General features: G+C 37.7%; 1 protein-coding gene across 8 annotated transcripts in view; it reads left to right on the top strand.

Moving 5' to 3' along the window:
- The first annotated feature begins 213 nt into the window (after positions 1-213).
- Positions 214-12912, top strand: part of osbpl8 (oxysterol binding protein-like 8) — a 77485-nt gene continuing 64786 nt past the window's right edge. For 3 of the 8 annotated variants that reach the window (XM_077235062.1, XM_077235054.1, XM_077235057.1), the window contains exon 1: positions 217-546. The gene's annotated coding sequence lies outside the window, so the exon portion shown is untranslated. Of the gene's footprint in view, positions 547-12912 lie in introns of all 8 variants that reach the window. The other 5 variants (XM_077235052.1, XM_077235050.1, XM_077235056.1 and 2 more) reach the window with 2 other exon arrangements.

The following is a 12912-nucleotide window of genomic DNA, read 5'->3' as shown; positions in this document are numbered from 1 at the left end:
ACACGTTAGACTTTTAATATGATTTTTTATTTAAGGCCTCTGGATACGTAACAGGCTCCGCCTAACAGCCCGAAAAACAGTAAACTGATCTGAGGTCTGCCTGAATGTTTATATCAAACTGGCGTCATTGCGTGTTTCATCTCAAAGAACTGATTCCAGACCTGCTTTCGTGTGTTTCTTTTTATTTTTAGCCCAGTCGAACGCCGATCCCTCGACAGACAGAACTCAACGATCGCAGATAAACAGTCGCGCTGAAGAAGGAAGACAGACGTGCGAGCGAAGGCGGGCAGTAGTATAGCACTTCATGGCTTTAATATTTCAACAAAACGCGTTTATGGTTCACGGTTAGAGCGTTTTAAATTTCCCACCCCCGCCTATGTAGGATCGTACCTGTCAGAATACGTCTGAGAAGTTTTAACCCATTTACTGATGGACTGACAGACTGATTCTCCTCAGACGACGCAATCTACACAATTCACATTTTACCTTATTCTCTCAATTCTCTCAAGCCCGTGTTTTCCGTGAGGAGGACTTCAGACAATTAAGGTTAGTGTTTATGTTTCTGACTGACTGTAATTCTACATTTCTGTACGAATAACCCGTAGACCACACTCTACTGGCTGTGTCTTAAAACCTAGTGAGCTGCCTATATAGACAACATGTTTGAGCCATAGGGTTGAGAATCATCAGCGCGTGCAGTGTTTTTGGGCGGGAATCATTGGCTTATGCAGCATATTTGAGCAATTATAGACTGTCTCTCAAGATACAGTCAGCTGTCAACCTAGATTGTGTTTTTGTCATCAACAGCACGTGCACCATTACTATACAAAAATACCATTGAAAAGCATAGTAGTTCCAGTGTTTTGGTCATGTCCATAATTCCATGATATTCTTAATGTAAGTGACCTTATATTGTACCTAGAATACAACCCTGATGCGGTCTAGTTAGGCTGCAATCTAGGTTTTTGAAATACTGTCTGCATTTTGCAGGTCTTGTTGATGGACATATGCATGTATATGAATCATCCTCCATAATTTAGATCGAATTTTCTGTGCATTTTAAACTTGAATGTATTCAAATCTGAACGAAAAGGTTGTTTTTAGTGGTTTAATTGCTGTGAGCATGTATGTTATGTAATAGCTAATGTGACACACTGGGGCTGTTTTTGTCCCTAACATAAACAATAATATTTATCTGGAATGCAGATGTCCTTTATAAATATTTACAAGGGTTAACCAGAGTTTACAAATACCACTGTTATGAATGTGAAATCATAATAAACAAATATGGGGTCTTCTTCAAACAATGTGTTCTGCCCTATTTTTCAAAAAGTACCATGGAATGGCTGTACAATATAACAAGTATCACATTATTTTCATTCTATCACATATTTTGGACACTACCATAATGGTAATTCCGTATCATTTGGGTTAGTTCACCCAAAAATTAAAATTATCCCATAATTTACTCGTCCTCAAGCCATCCTATGTGTACATGACTTTCTTCTTTCTGCCAAACACAATCGGAGTAAAAAAAATATCCTGGCTCTTCCAAGCTTTATAATGGGAGTAAAAGGTCCCTTAGATTTTGAAGCCCAAATATTGGATCCGTCCATCATAAAAGTAACTCATACGACTACAGGGTGTTAATAAAGGCCTTCTGAAGAGAAGTGATCCATATTTTTAACTTAATAAACTATAATCACTGGCCTCTAGTAACGCCATGCGTGAGTTTAGTTCTGGTGGAAGATTGACCTCTGACCCGAAGCATGTCGTATGATGTAGGAGTAGCGTAAGCTACAAACTAATACTAAACTAATACGACTGGGGAACAAACTCAAGCTTCTCACACATTTCTCTTAAAAATTCTAATTTTAAACTTATAATTCGTGACCGGTGTTTTGTTTTGCTCTATCTCTGCGTCGGGTCAGAGGTCACTCTTCCATCGGAACTAAACTCGCGTATGGCCGTTACCGAAAGCCATTGATTATAGTTTCTAAAGTTAACATGGATATTTTTCTCACATGGATGTCCTTTTTTGGGCTTCAAATTCCCATTATAAAGCTTGGAAGAGCCAGGGTATTTTTTTTAATTTAAATCCGAATGTGTTTGGCAGAAGGAACTTGGAAGGAAGTCAAATACACCAAGGATGGCTTGAGGGCGAGTAAATTATGGGATAATTTTCATTTTTGGGTGAACTAACCCTTTCAAGAAACATTTTGAACCTCAAATGACATGTTATATGATTATGATAATCAATAAATATGGTGAAGCAGTGGTTACCATTGTACATTTCTGAGAAGAAATACAAAGTAAACCACATCATGTTGGCGACTGGTGTGAATATTTACCTTATCCCAGTGTGATGATTTCTATGTGATGTGTGGTAAATCTCCAATTACCATAAAAGTAGCTTAATTAATGGATAACAACATATCACAAACAGTGCTAAATTACTATGTAATAACAGTAAATGTGTGTCATTAGAAGCAGCCTCACAAAATCTAGTTAATTAGTATTCACTAACATGAATGCAATTTGGCCATTTAATTTGAACACAAAACGTATTCTCATTCACACAGTTTAGCCTGTTTTGTTGTTTCATGCTTTAATGTCTTAGATTAGACGAGAACGGATACACAGGATCCTGATGCGCATAATGCTTTTGTGTGTATCTTTGACCTTTGCGTAAAGGTTATTGTTTCCACTTTCCCCTTTAGAGGCGTTCAGAAACCCGAGCGCACACTTCCACATAGCTTTCTGTGTCACATTGTTGGATTGAGGTTGTGAAATGTGAGGTGTAGCACCTGTAAGAGTTTCAATGCATGCATGTTGTAACAGTCCAAGTATTAGCAGTAACAACTGCTCTTTAAACATCATCCTAAACCCGTTGTAAATAGTGTGTTGTTTTACACCAGTGTCAAACACTGATATAGATCTGCGTTCTGGATCCAAACTTCAGTGATGTTTATGATGTCATTGTCGCCACATTATCCATCAGCAGTTTCCCAACAGATTGTTTGGCATGTAGGAACGTTTAGATGTGTTCAACATTACGAGAGACAGTGATCGTCATTTGCATGTCAAATAGAGTTTCCATTCCTGCGTTGTTGAGCGTTATTGACGCTGCTGGTTTGTTTGTCGTCTTATTTTGCATAGTGTTTGTTAGCAGCTGAGGACAGAATCCAAATCCTTGTCCAAGTATTTCTAGATGCAATTGCTAATTAGAAGCTAGAAGGTCTAGTTTAATAGTTGGACTTCAACAAACGTACAGCGTGACCAGTGTAGTCCCATTCACAACAAACGACTCTTGTAATTAGTGATGCACCGATCATGATTTTTCATGGCTGATACTGATCTTTTTACAAGCAAATGGGCTGAATTTTTTTTTTACCGGTTGCTGATTTTTTAAATTGTTTTTTTGTCTTTGTTTAAGCAAAAGCAGCACTGTGCTTATAAACTCTACTTTATACTGAGCTAAGAGGAAAAGAAAATGCATCGAATCGTTTCTGAAGACAGTCAGACATTCATATAAACCCCCACCCTCAATTATTTCGAGCACCGTGATCTAGCTGTGCCTGGTACAGTATTTTCTGCTCTTCTCTCCTCTTTTGAGTGTCCCGTCTGGCCTGCTAACGTCCTGTTTACAGACTTCGTAATATTTCCACACAAATGACATTTTGGGAAATGATTGCATTGCCATTTGTGTACAGAGTCCAGAAATGAGATTGGCCAATTAAAAACAAAAACAAAATAAAAAACAGCCTGTCGAACAGTGCATCGCTACTTATAATGGAATCATTCAAAGGCACGTTTGTTAACAATTAACAATTGAATCTTTCTAGTACCAAATGGTAATGTCCAGCATACAAATGGACAGCTATTTTGGGCTGGTCATGAGGCATGTGCTCAGGTGCAAACCCTCGGCACCCCAGCAGAGTCACTGCAACGCTTCATTTATATTAATGATCCGTCCTGCTGACATGGGCGTCCTAAAGGCTGTGGCCGTAATCTCTCGATATTGCCTTCAGTTTTGCCTGAATACCAAATCAAATGGAGATTTAATCCTCATTAAATCCGTCAGCTTCATTATGGTTTCTCTTGTGTCCTTCACAAGACTCTGAATGTCAAACCTGTGAGGGTGTCAGATCTGAAGCTGCGTTTCGTGATTTGAGAGAGTGAAACTGGCCTGAGTACCTTGGAAAATGTGTGAATCAATGCTCTCTAGCTGCTTAATAAGAAGACTATTTGTGTGTTATTATTCGACTGGTAGATTCATGAACATACCGTGACGTGCTAGAAATGCTTCATTGTAAGAAATGGTACAGACATCAGGTGAGAACAGAAGCTGTTTCCTGTTTCTTGTTGATGTCGAAACTCTTAAAACAGGAAATGCACAACATATAATCTGATTCAAACCCTTGCTGAGATGAAGTGTTTAATGTAATAGAAACGTTTTATGTACATGAGTAGATTTGTAGATAATGTGACTGGTACTCGCCTGTGCAGAACATGCTGCCGCAATGCTACTTTTGCGTCTATTTATTTAAATTTTTTATGCATTTGGCAGACGCTTTTATCCTACACATTTACATTCTTATCAGTTCTTGCTTTCCCTGGGAAACGAACCCATGACCTTGGTTTTGCAAGCGCCAACACTCTACTGTTTTATACAGGAAAGCCAGATTTAGCAGATACTTTTAGCCAAAGTGATTTACAAAAGAGCATAATTAACCACAAGCAAGAGCCAACCATATTTCCAGAGCAAAATGCCAAGTTTAAAGTATAAGCTAAATTAGTGCGGAAGTGAAGAGGGTTGTGGTTACTCAGTGGTTGTTCATTGGCCACTGGCCAAAGTATATTTTTTAAATAATTATTATGACTGTCATATCTCCATTTTTTTTTTTTTTTTTTTTTCATAAATCATTACTATTGGTAACCCTTTACGTCTGTCTGAAGTTTTAGCAAATATTTAACCAATGAAAAGTATTAAAAGGAGTTTGTGGCTGAACTTCTTAACCCCATTGGATCCTCAAACTGTCAGTCAAATCTCATAACCCCACCCCTCCTCCATCGTGATTGAATTGCCACACATATTTCTCTGCTTGTTTGCAATGCAAGAGTAAAATAAACTGGCTGTTTGAATAAGTAGAGCATTTTTTTTACTCAAGAAGCACTAGGGCTATATATATATATGTATGTTTTATGTATTTGAGAAGAGGAGAAGGGTGTCTTAGTCTAGCATTTGTCATCGAGTCATAGCTAATACTGTCTTAAACAGCCTGTGCAAAGCACTTCATCTTTTATAACGAGATGTTGGCCAGATGACAGAATGAGTTCCCATATACCTACAGTAAACTTTACTACCTGTAAATTGATGAAAACGTAATACAATGCACTTACCGCCCTTCTAATGACGGACAAAACACGTATGTCTGACATTTGAACTCCATATGAGCTTGATTTTGGTAAAATGTTAATAATATAATGACACATGCAAGTGTCTGACCATTTATAAAGCCACAATATCAACTTTGACACCATTTTTTTTAAGTAGCGGTTTGGACACAAGGTTTCCACCCGACTGCAACAAAATCTTGGACAAAAAAAGGATCAAGAGCCAGATTTTAACTAGAAACTTAAGATGGGACGTTTCTGTAACACAGCCTCGGGGTCATGAGATGTTTGATTTATAAGCACACAGCATGCCTTTTCTTGAGTCTGTTATTGTGCCGGCAGCTCCGTCTGTGCTGTGGTGTCAGCTGAGGTTAATGGTGTGGACTTTCCTCCAGTTTACAGAGCTTGTGTGGACAGAACAGTAACCCAGAGTCAGTGAGGAGTGAGTAATGTGTTTCTAGACAGACATGCTAGACCAGACTACGTTCAGATTGCAGGCAAATCAGGTTTTTTTCTCTTCAATCAGATCTTTTCAGGCAGACTGTCCGCACTATTAATTGCAAGGGATCAGATAAGATTTGTGTGTCCAAACATAACCAACCTATCTGGATGGGTTGCTTTGGTAATGACGTAGCCAAACCCATAACCAAAACTTGCATTGATTTGTGGACGCTCTGATGCTCTGATGTAGATCAAATGCTTGGTCTTTTTTCAAACTTTATTTAAAGGGGTCCGCAAAGCAAACAAGCATGTCGATTGATATTTTTGCTGAAAATTGATCAGTGGAAAGAACTTAACAATTATATTGACATGTTTGCTAACGAAATAAACCAATTAAAAGCCATTTGTGTGGTGTGGTTTTGTGTTCATGGTTAAGTGCTATTCTAATTTGTATTCCCGCTGAAAAACAATTTTAGTGCTTGTTCTAGCGCTTGTTCTAGCGCGTGTTCCAGCGCGAACATCTTGCCTATAAATTAGGGCTGAAACGATTCCTCGAGTTACTCGATTACAAAAATTCCTCGAGGCAAAAACTCTGCCTCGAAGCCTCGTTAAATTCCTATGTAAAATGTAATTCACTATACGCGGATCTATACTATAGCGCGTGATACATTTTTAATTTATTTGGCACGATGGCGGAGAGTAAAGATGTCCATAAACGGCAGAGAATGTCTAAAGTTTGGGATCATTACATACTTAAAAAGGAAGAGAACAAGGTGTAATGTGTCTACTGCGAAGTAGACTTGGCATACCACAACAGTACGACTTCAATGATTCAGAATCTGAACCGAAAACATCCACTCCATGCTCTCACCAAGCGTCACTGAAACATAACCTAATGGTGTGTTCACACCGAACGCGAATAGAGCGTCAAATACGCGTCTATCGCGTCTAGTTAGACGCTTAAACATTCGCTCGAGTTAAAATTTTTCAACGTGCGCGGAAGACGTTCGCGTCATTAGCGCCTTTGCACTGACTTTGTATGTAATCTCTCGCGCAAATAATTAAAGTTACGTTCGGTGTGTGAACCCCTTCACTTACACACACACACACACACAGACACACACACACGCATACACACACACACATGCACCCTCGTCTCTCTCACGAGCCAGTCAGATCAATTGCGGCAATGCATCACATATGCTTAAACTTTCATGTAGCCACGCAACAATAATTTCAGCATGCATTCACTGTATACACCGCGACGTGATGGAGGAATGTCACGTCTTCCAAATAGTTACAGACAACAACAAAAAATGAAATTCCCCAGCCTGCTTCTCCAAATCCACTCGTACTTTTGGGGAAGACATTTTAATTGGCTACCAAAGTAATTGAGCATAGAACATTGTTGGCACTTATACTAAATGGGTAAAAATTGCAATAAATAGGCCTAGTTTTGGAGCCAAATATTGGAGTTGGAATAAGTTTTTTTTGTTTGTTTTTTGAGAAATAAAAGCCAAATGCTTGATCATTTTACAGCCACATCATTTTCGTTATGCATTATTTGTTTTAGTTGTTTAAAAACACACAAAAAATTATCAAATTCAAATGATCAACCTCTCTATTTTGCTTGGGAACTAATGTGATCGGAACCAAAGTTTACAGGACGGCGTTCTCTGGAATCCTCTCAAACGGAGCACTTCTACATTCCGATTGGTTGCCGCCGGTTGCCGCCGAACCGCATCATAGCTCATTACCATAAAGTTGACTTGATTTCAACTCTCCTCGCCACTCTCACCGTCCAAGACTCGCCGGAGCTCACCGCCGGCTCTCATTGAAAATGAATGACTTCCGGCCACTTTGACGCTCTCGCCAGCGGCGGTGTCAACGCACAGTTAGGGCTGAAACTAGCAATTATATTTTCAATCGATTAATAATTTTTTTTTTTGTTAATTGAATAATCTAATTCTATACCCCCCCCCCCCCCATTCTATATCATGTTAATCCATTGATTATATTCTGAATAATTGATTAATCCTTTGGTTAATTTACCAATAAATAATAACCAATGATTTACCAGTAGTAAATAATAATATTTTAGTGCTTCAACATTTTTGTTGAGCTTTTGTCTTTTTTTTTAAATTAACAACGTTTTTAATAGTTTTAGTATTAGTTAGGCCTACCAGTTCATCTGACCAGTGGCAGTCAGATGGGAAGAGTGTTTGAAACTTTATTTTTGTAAATTCTGTTTGGTGATACTATTATGGTGCATAAATGAGACGCTTAACTTGTTAGCACTATATGTCCTGCATGAAAAATGAATCTAACAAAACATTCCTTTACCAGTCTCTGTGTGCTAGTGATCGTGCCCTGACTGGTTAATCTGTGCAGAAAGGACAGACGTGTTGCTGCAATGCACTTTCAATCCTCTTTGTTAAATATATTGTCATTGCTTAGCTTGAGGCTTTTGCTGAGATACTTGAAAGAGAAAGAACAGAAGAAGAAGTCTGTAAAAAGATTCACTTTCATTGTTTTCTACTTGAGAATGACCTAAACCTAATCCTTTTCTTTTGGTTGTTAAAAGTAGATTTCAAACTACTAAACTAGTCTTAAATCAGCTCTTTTTTACGCTCTGCTTAAGGGGTTAGTGTTTGTTAGTTTGACTGAGGGACGAGGAGGTTACTTGATTGATGAGGTTTCGTTAGGACTGAAGGAATCCTGCTCTCCCGCGTGGCACAGATTCTCAGAGCTGTTATTAGGGGCTCATGGATGTGTTCTGTGGGCTGAACTAAATATATATCACTCGCAGAGGTGAACGGTAGGGAACACGGCCGACTGTGAGGAGAGGCACAGAAAGAGGAGCTTCATTAAAAATTTTTAAAAAATAAGGTTCTTGTTTACAACTGGTATTAAGATGTGTTTTGGTCGATCGGATCATGACGGGATTTAAACTTTGTCGACTGAAGAACCAAGTTTGGTTTGAAGACGAAAAACATACTAAGCACGATGTTCTCTCAGCATTCCTGATTTCTAACACACACTCGCAGCGTTCGGCTGGTGTTGCGTCTGTCAGAGCAGAGACTAAAGCTGATGATCTCTGTGTGTTTTACCGTCGTCTCCTTTTGCGTTCATATGTAAATCACGGGAGCTCATTTTATCCGTTGCATTGAAAGCTCTGAAAAAGCCCATACATTTACTTGCCCATAGTCCCCCCCCCCCCCCCCCTTGAAGAAATTAAATTATTAATTTAATAAAATTATATAATTAAAACACCGGAATGTCTCTCTCGTCTATCTGATCGACCAAAATGCATCTTAAAACCAGGTGTAAACAAGGCCTATGGCTCCATGAAGAACCTTTAAAGGGGAGGTATAATACCCTTTTCACAAGATGTAAAATAAGTCTGTAAAGTGTGTATGTGAAGTTTTAGCTCAAAATACCCCACAGAGATTTGTATATATAGCATGTTAAAATTATCACTTTTTGAGGGTGAGCAAAAATGCTCCGTTTTTGTGTGTGTCCCTTTAAATGCAAATGAGCTGCTACTCCCGGCACAGGGGGCGGAGCTTCAACAGCTTGTCGATTACCTCGCACAGACATGCACTGAAAATTTCAAAAACGTTTAGCCTTTTATGTTCAAACCGGAGACAGACAGATGGAGAGACTAAAGAAGTAACAACATGTAGACAACATTTCTGAATGGTAAGTTGATGAATTTATGTAGCTTGTGTGTAGTTGTCTTCAAGTCATTATTTAGCATATTCTGTCATGATAATCTATTAATCACGTTCCAGGGGGCGGGGTTTATTTTAATTTTAGGGTTTGTGATTTCACTAACCCGGGCGTAATGTCGTGTAGTCCTTACCAGCCGTTTGTATAGTCCTTAAAAAGCAATTTCTTTAAAAGAAAATATCTCCCTTTGCTTTGAACTTTGAGCGTTGTAACTTTGAAGATGTTGTTTATCCTCAAACAGCGACATCACACACTAACTAAAGTTAGAAAAGTGAAATCATAATCAACCTGTGCAGTGGTTCTTTGTAGTGGAAAAGGTTCTTTAGATTTTTAAAATCCTCTTCACACTAAGAAACCCCCCCCCCGCAAAAACACGTTCTGTGAATGGCCCTACGGATGTTGAAAAGAAAAATTCTCTCCTTTTTTTCTGTATCACTCCTTGAATTCATCTTCCATGTTTCCATGCTTTCTAAACATATTTATTTAGTCATAATTCTGTTTTTTTGTTCTGTTTTGGCACTAGATGTAGTCATGCTGTGTTGTGATTGGTCCTCCTGATTGCACACTGAGGGGGTTGGCGGAAAAAATCATGCTTTCTGCAGTTTAGAAATCATGCATGCTCTCACATCGTGATTTTATTACGAATTTTGATTTCGATTAATTGCACAGCCCTAATAAATGGGTCTCACTCTCAACTTTTAGTTAAACTAGAATTTTAGGGTAGATAATGCAAAAATGGTGAAGTTGCATTAAAAATCAAGGGTGGTGGTGCGCTGAACGCTTTACTTTGGGTGTGACTCTCTCTTTTTGATGTTGGGTTGGTATGACTGCTATCCTGCACCTTCTGCACTGAATAATCGAGTTGTGTGTGTGGCCTTTAAACACATCCCTGACACATTGACGCAGAGGTTTGATTGTTGTTCTCCGTCTGTCTTTAGTCTGTGTAGTTGCGAGATTATTGCTTCGCCTCGGGCAGAGGTTTAAGTTCTCTTTAATTGAAAACACACTCAGGCCACTTTAAGATGTGCACATTTTCGTTCGCTAATTGAATATTAAAGGATGAAGAGGCTTTTATTTGGAGGGAAGTATTTGCAGCTGGTTCCCTGAGGTGAAGGATGTACGACGCAGTTTGGCTTTTTGTGTGGCTTTTATTACATAATTCAATTTCCCGGCTCTGTTATTAAATGAATTTCATAAAAATGTCACATGGTGATGTCACAAGCCAGCTGGATGTCTGTCAGGCCGGGTGATTTTTGTTATCTCAAACTTCTGCCTCCTGGCATACTTTACTATTTTGAAGAGCCTCGTTTCTAATTGCTGTTATGTTGCATTAAACTTTTAAAAAGCTTTTAAGTGCTTCTCTCATTTCAGACCAATACGTTTTAGTTCCTCTTCCTCCCTTTTGTCTTTTAATTCATTGTTAGTCAAGCATTACTTTTGTTAAATTTTAAGATTTAATGCTAAGTATTAAATTTTGGTGCACACTTTTTATGTGTTAAGTTTTTGTACAAATCCTAATCTATGGGAGAAATTACTCCTCGTCTCCTGGTACAAAAACACTAGAAAGTCTTGGAAGTTAAGCCAATTTAAGTCATATAACAGTTGTCTAGTGGTCTGTTCTTATAAGACTGAATTAGATTTAGTGGACACTTGTTTATCCCTCGGCTTAGCTGTTTTGCGTGCTCTTTAAACGCTTCAGTGGTGGGAGACGGTAATGCAGTAGTTTTTGAAGAACATTTCACGGTAACCGTCAGGGTGTCTAACTGATGAGGTTACGTCATGGAAACCCGCTCTGATGTGGGCTGAGACTTCTCCCTAGTAACACCGATCTGACCTGCTAATCTGTCTAAGCCTGGTGCTGAAAAGAGAAGGAGAAGGAGTAAGCACGAGCGAGTGACATCGGCGTGCTGACAGGCATATCATCAGCTCTGTGGAGTGAGCGAGCAGTGCGTCGAACCGAGAAGAGGAAGGTTCAAGGGTTTATGCATGAACCATCAGCACCGGGGCCTTGAGAAAGACGTTGCTGTAAATGACTTTAGAAATACAATGTATGAAACATAAAAATCGATTGTATGTATAGTATAGTACAGTAATTGTACTTTGTTAAATCGGTTACGTTACTAACAGGTTTTTTTTTGTAACAAAGTGTATTTTAATTTTAATATTATTTTCCAAAAATGAATAAATTAAATAAATTGTGGTATGTATGTAATGTATAATTTTTAATAAAAGATCTATTATCTTTTTTTAAATACATTTATTCATATATAATTTTATACATAATAGATTTAATAAAAAATAATTATGCATTTTTATATATATATATATATATGTAAAAATATTTAAAAATAAAAATATATTTATTATATATATATATATATATAATTTTAATAATGCATTTTAATAAATATTTTTTTAAATAAAATATTTAATAATAATAAATAAAATAAATACATTTATTTATATATAATTATATACATAATAGATTTAATTAACTAATTTTGTATATAGAATATTTAATGATTTAAAAAATAAATAAAATGTTATATAATTCTATATATAATAGATTTATAAAAAAAAAATCACATATATATGATATCTTAAATTGCCAAAAACAGCCTGTTTAATTGCATTATCAGTGGTTTTTAGAGGAACAAAGCTGCAGTTATGCTCAATATGACTCATTAAGCATATTGTCAGGCTCTGATGTAAGTGAATGTGTGAGGCTCTGTGGTTGTGTGAATCCATATGGGACAGTGTGTGTGATACGAGGAGGTTTGTTCAGTGTCTCGGTGGGGTAGATGAGTTGCTTGAGCTCAGAGGGAGTCTGGCTAGAGACGTGTGAAAAGAAGATATTTTTACTGAAAAACACACCTTTTATCTACTGCTGCCACCTGGGCCACACACACACACACACACACACACATTCTGAGAGGAACCGCACAATAATGAAGAGTGATTGTGTTGCAGAGTTAAGACTTATTAATTTGTCCTTCAGTAAAGTAATCAAGCACTCGAATGAATCACAGCTTCTGCTTTATGTTTATTTAGTGGAATAATATAGTTATTTGTACCTGTTGTGGATTGGGATTTAACTCGCTGTTAAAGTGAGTTGTTGGGATTTGACACACATTTGCCTGAATTTTACAGTGTCTCTCAGCTGATTATGACTTATCTTGCACTTCAGAACGGATGTATATTTTTGTCCATATGAATGTAACGAGAAGCTCTTAACCCTACATGTCTGAAATAATGTTTTCAAGAGTAACCAACTTCAGTACCAAGTCGATACTGAAATTTTAAAAACGTGACGCTTTGAGCGCTGTTGACTGGAATCATAAA

The sequence above is a fragment of the Siphateles boraxobius genome, unplaced genomic scaffold (assembly GCF_051911475.1).
Source record: "Siphateles boraxobius isolate OS27281-9 unplaced genomic scaffold, OSU_SipBor_1 19, whole genome shotgun sequence".
Taxonomy (NCBI): Eukaryota; Metazoa; Chordata; class Actinopteri; order Cypriniformes; family Leuciscidae; genus Siphateles; species Siphateles boraxobius.
The sequence above is the reverse complement of the archived record's forward strand: the minus strand, read 5'-3'. Positions and strand labels throughout refer to the sequence as shown.